This window comes from Stegostoma tigrinum, chromosome 14 (genome assembly GCF_030684315.1).
Source record: "Stegostoma tigrinum isolate sSteTig4 chromosome 14, sSteTig4.hap1, whole genome shotgun sequence".
Lineage (NCBI taxonomy): Eukaryota > Metazoa > Chordata > Chondrichthyes > Orectolobiformes > Stegostomatidae > Stegostoma > Stegostoma tigrinum.
Genome location: NC_081367.1, coordinates 72,304,458 through 72,314,204, shown reverse-complemented (window position 1 = coordinate 72,314,204; position 9,747 = coordinate 72,304,458).

Here is a 9,747-nt window from a genome sequence, read left to right as displayed (position 1 = left end):
TAACTATCAATAATGTTACTGATCTTTGCATTTCTAGCTAAAGAAATCAGCAAAATTGGAAACAAAAGAATTAAAGACCTAACTAGAAGCTGGAAATGGTTGGTGCAACCAGTCTGGCAACAGTGACTATAACTAACAACAATGGCTTCATTTCTACTGAACTACTGATATTGCATTAGATACTCTCTGTAAATAACCATGTCAAACCTACCTTAGATTTTTTTAGATTACTGCATATATTCCCTCGATGTCAGAAATAGCTCTACTGCACTAAGTATCTTTCTTTTGGCATCCAGAGCAGTCTTGTCACTTGGATTTTACAAAAAAACTAGTTGATCTGAATAGCAATATCTATGATTTCATCTCTAACCTGACAGTCAGTTTGCAATAGATGGGCATTAATGAGTAAGGAATAAATATAAAAGGATATGTGAGGAGCACCATGGCATATGATCTACCTTCCACAACTTCTCATTGCAACATTTATTCACACAGCAAAACAGGAGCTTACACAATTAAAAATAATCAAAAACAAAGACATTTAAATATAAATCAAGGGTGAATAAATTGACATGTTGAATTAGTTCTAGTGTGGCCACTCTAATAAACAAATCATCACTGCTGATAAAAATTAGATGGATAAGTGAAGCAATTCCACTATACAGTCCAACCTCCTTTATTTACCCATAAGCCAGATTCAAATCCTGAACTTGCTAATTTCCAGCAAGGCTCATCTCTTAGGTATCCTGGGGTTCACTGTCATTATTTATCCATGGCAAGTTCCTAGCCCTTACTGCGAGTAGCACTGGAAGCTTACCAAAAGGATAGTTTGGGAAATTGCATATCCTTAAATGACTGCTTGCAAATGAAACACATTTGATTAACACTAAGATGTAATTGTTGATTCTGTATATTACAGCAATATGAAGGCTGTTCACAGCACAAAAAAATGGCTGGCAAATAAAAGTGATAGCAATTAAGATTTACAGCCTGTGGGTGAACAATGGAGAGGTAAAGTATCAAAATCCTTGTCTGCGGAAAAGACAGCAAAAAAAACAGTAATATTTAAAAATTAACATACTCGTCCTCTATTTAGGTACACAAGATAAGCAGGACCAATATATCTCATTTGTCAGTCTTGATATTTTATGGTTCTGCTGGGAAAGAGTTGTAGCTAAGCGAGATGTGTTCGAGGCTTGTGTGATGTTTTTTTCACTAGTGTAACAGCTAATGTCAGTGACTGTTGGGGGATGGAAAGAAGCAGCATTTGTGAGAGGATGTAAGGATGCAATACGACTTAGGATTTAACAGGAGACCATTCATGTAAACGGACTGTTTGAGCTTAAGGATTCAGGATGTAGTGGTGCAGGCTGATCAGCAATGTCTAAAATTCATAAGAAATTACTTCAATTGATTTTTGTACCTGAATCCAGTGTTTGGATAGCTGACTTTCTGCCATCCACGCTCCTGCAGAAAAGGCTTTACCAATTTTTTATGGATGTCTTTTGGAGCTCCACCAGGGGTCGCCACATACAAGTAAAACAAGTTTCCAGCATCACCTTGCTCCTGAGAGGTCCTGATTTCATCAAGTATTTCTTGAGTACTGACATCCATGTTCACACATCAAATATTCTGAATAAACACGAGTGCAAAATCCCTGTGAAGATAAAATGTGAATCATAAAGCACTTAAATTTTAGTCTTTATCACAAGGCACAAAGGCTGATTGTTGAATAAGAGCTATTTGAGAACGACATCAGATTTTTCACTGCACTTGCACACTGCTGCAAAACTCTGATACAGTTCCTGCTTTATTTTTGCAGACATCAGATTTACAATCTAAATGATACTATTTTGAAATGCTTCAGCAGAGTGACTTGTGGGATGCAATTTCACTTATCTCTAAAGGTTGCAGGGAAAGTTGAAGAAACCGTACAGGATAAAAACCGAACAAACAGTGGGCACTGTAAATCAGGAACACAAACAGAAGTTACTGGGAATGCTCAGCAGTTCCTGCAGCATCTGTGGGGAACAAAAATCAGAGTTAATGTTTTGGGTGCACTGACCCTTCCTCAGATCTGTTAAATGTTAAAACCATTTAGGATACTTGGCTTTCTCGACAGTGTATTGAATACAAGAACAAGGAAGTCACCCTAAATCTCTAGAAATCTCTGCTAAGGTCTGAGCTGGAATACTGTGTGCAATCCTGGCCACCAGATTTTAAGAGGGATGAACAATAGCCAGGAGTGGATGTAAAAGAGGGCAGGGATAATACCAAGGAAGAGGATGTTTAGTTAATATGGAGCAGTTGGAGAAGCTGCAATTGTGCTTAGAATGACAAAAGTAAAACGAATAAAGATATTCAAAACTATGAGAGGTTTAGGTAGAAAAAGTAGATAGAAGCTATTTCTTCTGACAAATAGGTCAGGAACCAGAAATCAGCAGTTTGAAGTATTTGGAAGGACAACCAGGAAAAAAATCCTTCACTTACTGAAATCTGGAGTACATTACCTGGAAAAGTGATGGAATCAGATTCCATTGAGACCTTTAAAAAGCAGTTTGATGTGGACTTCAAGAGATCTAATCTGAAGTGTTGTGGGGAAAATGCTGGGACAAATTGGCTGTTGGTACAAATTGCCAGTTATAGACTGAATGGTCTCTTTGTGCTGTAAGATTCTATGACTTAGTGCTTAGGTCCTGTGTTGAAGAGAAAAATTGTGAAAAACTGCATCAGTGTGAGAGTATATTTCTATGATCCTTCTTCATTGTTTGCTACCCTCTGTTGAGAGGGTCAGCAACTGACTTTCTTTGGGGTTCGACAGCTGCTATGCTTCAAATGGCTTGAAAATGTGATATGGCCTAATGATTCAGCCACCCAGTTTTCTTCTTCCCTGTGATTAACTGCCTAGCCCTTTCTCACAACACGACACTAAATTCAAAATCGCCCGAGTCGCTGGTTGGCTCCTGAACATACTTTTGCAGAAACCCATCTCCACCCTCCAGGGCAGAATTTTCCTAACCCTTCAATAGAATGGGCAATGGCAAGAAATGTGGGGAAAATAGGTGAGGATGAAAAAATGTTATTCTCCACGTTCAGAAAAAGAAGTACAATTTTCCCATTCAGGTCTAAATGGTGAATTCTGAATTTTGCTACTCAGTGCATTTGCATGTCATTAGTAGCTAATTTTGCCAATACCTGACTCGAAACATCAGAGTACTTACCTGGCTGCAGCTCACTGGTTGCTTCTCCAGGTCGTCATCTTAAAGTTCATTCACGAACAACTCAATGCATCCTTCATAGATAGAGACTGCCTTCAACCTTCACCTAAGAAACTGGTATCAGCAAAACACCAGTCTCATATCATCGTGAACAGTCTTGGGCTAACTCATAAACCACCTCAGCACATGAGCACTGGATTGCAGAATTCATGGATACCTTACATTACAATGTTCTTGAGAGGTTGATCTGCATTGTGTTATCACACATCCATCTCAAGTATTTTAGCAGAATGCATTTTATAGCTATTAGTTTGCCTTCTTAAACCACTTTGTGATGATTTGGATGCTTACAGCATTTCTGGCTTTCAGTGCCTTTTATTGCATTGCATCTCAATGAGAACTTACAAGTGTACAACATTTCTGGCTTGGCTTGCTTTTTAGTGCAGACAAAAAGCATGGCACCCTGTCATGTTGCCATCACTGAACATTAAGGGGATGGACACATCGCTGTATGGCACTGTGCTATGTCAGTATCAGACCTTTAGCTAGTGCAACTGCTTGTGCGGTAAATACATTTCACATGATTCAGCCACTCTGAAAATCAAAGACCAGTCACAGAGTCAAACAGCATGGAAACAGACCTTTCTGTCCAACCAGTCCATGCCACACATAATCACAAACTAAATTAGTTCGACCTGCCTGCTCCTGGCCCATATCCCTGCAAACTTTTCCTATTCATGTATCCATCTAAAAGTGTTTTAAATGTTGTAATTGTACCCAAGTTCACCACTTCAACAGCAAGTTCATTCTGATTACAACATGTTCGTGTTACTTTTGCCCTCAGTGATCTCTTGATTGAGGTACTAAGTCTTCGAAGCAAGGTACTAAGTCTTCAATGCATTCATAAATGCAAGAATAGAAGAATTCACAACATCTGCTGCTACAGAGGACATTTCTCAATGCTAAGAAATATAACTTGTATCGTCTGTGGGATAAAGAAGAGGTTGCCTAACCTTGATATGATGGTTATATAACCAAGTCCAACAATTAAAATGAGTCAATCAGACATGTGACAATTGAGAGTGCATATTTATTTTCTGATGTGAAAGTGTATTTAAAATGATTTGTCACCCACGCTACTGATGTGCCATCACTGCCATTTTATTTCTTTTCTTCCAGGTGAGCTGTGGTGGAAAGAGCCTGCATTGAAATGGATTTTACTCACCTGGAAAATTTAACATAGGGAGCATTTGGAGAGAGTGGGCCCAGATATGCCAACGGCATCCTATCCAGATGCAATCTAATCCTCTTCGGTTGCAACTTCCATTGGTTCAGCGATTGCAGGCAGACAAGAATTGGAGGAGCTTGGCACTTCTTAAGTGTCCTGGGAGGAAACTTCTGAGGGGAGGCGGGAACTGTGTGTGATCCTACCTTTGTCTGGGTAGTCTCCTTGAGAAGAAAGGATACCTTGAGTGAGGTCTAGCTGCTTTTGACACTTAGCAACAGTAGCTACTATGATAGAGTGCAGGTATGAACCTACCCACAGAGACAGGCAAAAGCACACATGCTGGAACTACCGCAGTACTGATAACCATTGGACTCTTCAACCTGTAACCCAGCTTACTGACAGTTTCTGACAAACTTGACTGCTGTTCCAATGACTGCCTAAGCATTTCCACAAAGTTTATTAATGGCTGACACCATGGGTTCATCTGCTGTGCTCTGGCGATCCTCAGAGTGCCAGCAGCCTGGGACATTTCTTCCTGACCAGCTGCAGAAACACAGTGATGTGCTCAAAAGGTCATACCCGAGTAAACCGAGTCTCTAAACTGGAGAAGGGTGCAGGAGAAAGGCTTGACAGGACATCCTCTGTAGAATCTGTGGTTTCTTCCTCAGGAGGGGAGAAGCTGAATGGCTGGTTTCCTTGGGATGGCAGATGTATGGGCACTACTGCTTCCTCTGTAAGGAAAGAGCAGGCATTATTTGTGCAGCTGGGGAAGAAGCTTAAGGATCTTAGGAAGATGTTCACTGTGGTGAGAATGGGAATGGGAGATCATCACAGCATAATCAGGTTTTCTGGCTTGTTCTGACACAGAAGTCTTGGCATTCCCGGCCTCTCCAGCCATTTCAATAATCATCATGCCAAAGAGATTGATGAGCTGAATTTCGGCCAAATTGCTGTCTGTGTTGGACCTCTTTGCCTGTTTATGAGACATTTTCTTGTGCAATGAGACAAAAAGAGAGACTGGCTGAGATGAAAGTGGATAGAAGAGCTGTTATCATCACAGAATCCCTACAGTGTGGAAGCAGGCTATTCAGTCCATTGAGTCCACACCAACCCTCTGAACAGCATCCCATCCAGACCCACAACCCTTACCCTGTAATACCATATTTCCCATGGCTAACCAACCTAGCTTGCACATCCCTGCACACTATGGGCAATTTAGCATGGCCAATCCACTGAACCCGCACATCTTTGCACAGTGGGAGGAAACTGGTGCACCTGGAGAAAATGCATGCAGAAACTGGGAGAATTTGCAAACTCCACACAGTCGCCCAAAGTTGGAAATGAACTGAGTCCTTAGCACTGTAAGGCAGCAGTGCTAACCACTGAGCCGTCGTGTTTCCTAAGTTGGTGTTCATGATGGTGTGGGAGCTGTAGAAATGCTGAAATGTCCTGAGTAAGTGAATAGGAAGTGTAGAGGGCTGGAAGAGTTTAGGAGGGTGAGGTGAGTGAGAATTGTTGTGTGGAAATGACGTATATGATGTGAGAGCTGCAGACCATAAACCTCGGCGTGGTCACTGTGCAGTGGCAAAGTTAGAGTCCGTATGAGGTAGCAGAAGAGAAGGTTTGGTTATTAACCTTCTCCCAACACTGCCAGGCATTCCATTTGGTCCAGGAATTGATTAGATTCCCTACAGCGTGGAAACAGGCCATTTGGCCCAACAAGTCCACACCACCCCTTGAAACATTCCACCCAGACCCATTCACCTATAATCCACACACCCCTGAACACTACAGGCAATTTAGCATGGCCAATCCACCTAGCCTGCACATCTTTGGACTGTGGAAGGAAACCGGAACACCCAGAAGAAACCCACCCAGACATGGGGAGAATGTGCAAACTCCACACGGACGGTCGCCTGAGGCTGGAATCGAACCTGCGTCCCTGGAGCTGTGAGGCTGCGGCACTAACCACTAAGTCAACGTGCCGCCCCAATTGGCACTTACCTAGACCACTGTTTGGACTCAGCTGGCTCCAACTGGTGCCATAGTTCCCTTCAACTGTCTACATCACCAACGATGGCCTTTATCTCCAATATCAGCTCCTTTAACTCCCTTTTTCCGAAACTGGGTACCAGCTTCCCTTTCAGCAACAGCTTATTGCCCAAAAATGTAGAACAGCAGACTACAATGTCCAGCTCTTGGCTTGTAGTATTTGAAGTGGTGCATGTTTATGGATATGATCAGTGGTAGGAATAGCACATGTCTCAGGAGCAGTTAGCACTTCTGCCTCTGTTCCGACAGGATTGCATAAGCAGGGCATGATAAATTCTGAATGCATAATTAATAAGGTGAAGTACGCATCAAAAGACTGCATGAGAAAAGTTACCATGGGCCTTGGCAGAAAGTCTTCTGTGAAACTCCCAGGGTAGTAACACAGCCAAAATAACGTGAATGTTTAGCTTGCACATTCCCCCTCTGCAAGATTACTGCCGACTTTGATAAGCTCGGGCAAATCGAAGATCCTCTTTTACTCACATATTGATGTCAACTCTTATTAGCAGTGCTAGCCTACTTCCTTTTCGTTTTTGTCTCTCCCACCTACATGTAAAATATTCTCGGATGTTCAGTTCCCAATCTTGATCATCCTGTGGCCACATCTCTGTAAAGACAATTAAATCATACCTATTTTGCTGAATTTGCATATCCAAATCCTCAAAAAATTTTTTTTATGAATGCCACATGCATTCAGATAGAGTGCCACAGATTCAGCCTTTTATAACATTATTCTCCATCTGATGCATGCAATGGCTTTCTCTGTCTTCTATTTTTGCTTACTACTCTTCTACTCCTTTACTAGCATTACTTCCCTGACATCTGACCTGCCTCTTAGTTTCCTACTGCCCGATCAATCTAATTTAAAGGCTCCCAAAAACGCTACCAAAATCTACCTGTGAGCTTCTTTAAACCCTGTCAACTAAGGATGCAACAGGTTCAACGTTTACATCACTCCTGCTTTCCAACATCCTTCTAAGTTCTCCAAAATCTGCTTTCAGAACTTCGTCCCAACACGAACAACACGGACCATGAACTCTGTCTCTTCCCCTTCCCCAAAAAAAAGCATATCATGCAGCTGTTTGGTCACACCCTTGATCCTGATACCAGGCTGCAGGAACACGTGACATCTCCCCGAACTAAAGAATCCCGACCAGTACTGCTCTTCCACTCTTCTTCCTCTACTCCTATACCCATGGTGCTACTGACATGGTTTTGAGGAATCATCACCCTCACTAGTATTCACAGAGGAAAAGCAAACTTAAGAAAGAACATGAGAAACAGGAACAGGATTAGGCCATTTGGTTCCTCAGCTCTGCTTTGCCATTCAATAAGATCTTGATTAATTCAAGCATAGCTTTACTTCCACTTTTCTGTCTGCACCCCGGATCCCTCAAGTCTTGATCATCAAAGATCTGTCCATTGAAGAAAAATAAGCACACCACTGAACGACAATCCTTAGCAACAGCAACCAGTGCCTTATCTGTTGATATATAATCAGATCAGATTCAATTATGGACACTCAATATTTTCTTTTATCTCTGGACTTTTAGCCAGTCAGGATTTATTAGACAAGCACAGGAGGAATGGGATACAGGGGAACTTAGCTGCTTGGATACAGAATTGGCTGGCCAACAGAAGACAGCGTGTGGTAGTAGAAGGAAAATATTCTGCCTGGAAGTCAGTGGTGAGTGGGGTTCCACAGGGCTCTGTCCTTGGGCCTCTACTGTTTGTAATTTTTATTAATGACTTGGACGAGGGAATTGAAGGATGGGTCAGCAAGTTTGCAGACGACACAAAGGTCGGAGGTGTCGTTGACAGTGTAGAGGGCTGTTGTAGGCTGCAGCGGGACATTGACAGGATGCAGAGATGGGCTGAGAGGTGGCAGATGGAGTTCAACCTGGATAAATGCGAGGTGATGCATTTTGGAAGGTCGAATTTGAAAGCTGAGTACAGGATTAAGGATAGGATTCTTGGCAGCGTGGAGGAACAGAGGGATCTTGGTGTGCAGATACATAGATCCCTTAAAATGGCCACCCAAGTGGACAGGGTTGTTAAGAAAGCATATGGTGTTTTGGCTTTCATTAACAGGGGGGTTGAGTTTAAGAGTCGTGAGATCTTGTTGCAGCTCTATAAAACTTTGGTTAGACCGCACTTGGAATACTGCGTCCAGTTCTGGGCGCCCTATTATAGGAAAGATGTGGATGCTTTGGAGAGGGTTCAGAGGAGGTTTACCAGGATGCTGCCTGGACTGGAGGGCTTATCTTATGAAGAGAGGTTGACTGAGCTCGGTCTCTTTTCATTGGAGAAAAGGAGGAGGAGAGGGGACCTAATTGAGGTATACAAGATAATGAGAGGCATAGATAGAGTCGATAGCCAGAGACTATTTCCCAGGGCAGAAATGGCTAGCACGAGGGGTCATAGTTTTAAGCTGGTTGGTGGAAAGTATAGAGGGGATGTCAGAGGCAGGTTCTTTACGCAGAGAGTTGTGAGAGCATGGAATGCGTTGCCAGCAGCAGTTGTGGAAGCAAGGTCATTGGGGTCATTTAAGAGACTGCTGGACATGCATATGGTCACAGAAATTTGAGGGTGCATCCATGAGGATCAATGGTCGGCACAACATTGTGGGCTGAAGGGCCTGTTCTGTGCTGTACTGTTCTATGTTCTATGTTCTATGTTCTAAGCACTTCAGTGATACCCTCAAGGCCTCACTGGTGAAGTGTAGCATTCCCACAGACACACTGGCCCTAGATAAATAGAGGAGGAGCATCTGAAAAGGTGTCAAGCTCCTCGAGACTTGCTGTCAGGAAAAAGTGGAAGCCAGGCAAAAACAGCATAAGGAGTGTGCTGCCATAATAACATCCCACCCACCCCTTCCCGTGACCACCTTATGCCCCAAATGTAACAAAGCCTGCAGTAGCTGCATTGGCCTATACAACCACCTACGGACTCAACCTGACAGTGGAAGAGAGTCATCCTCGTCTTTGAGGGACTGTAATGATGATGATGATGACACAGTGTTCCAGATGTGGTCTCACCAACGCACCATACAACTGAAGCATAACCTTGATGTTCCTGCATTCAATGCCCCTCACAATAAAACATACTATGCTATTTGCTTTCCTGATTATTTACAGTATTTGCATAGTAACCTTCTGAGATTCAGCCACCTATAGGCTCACCCTGACAGCGGAAGACAGTCATCCTCGTCTTTGAGGGACTGCCAATGACGATGTTTAGACATGCATT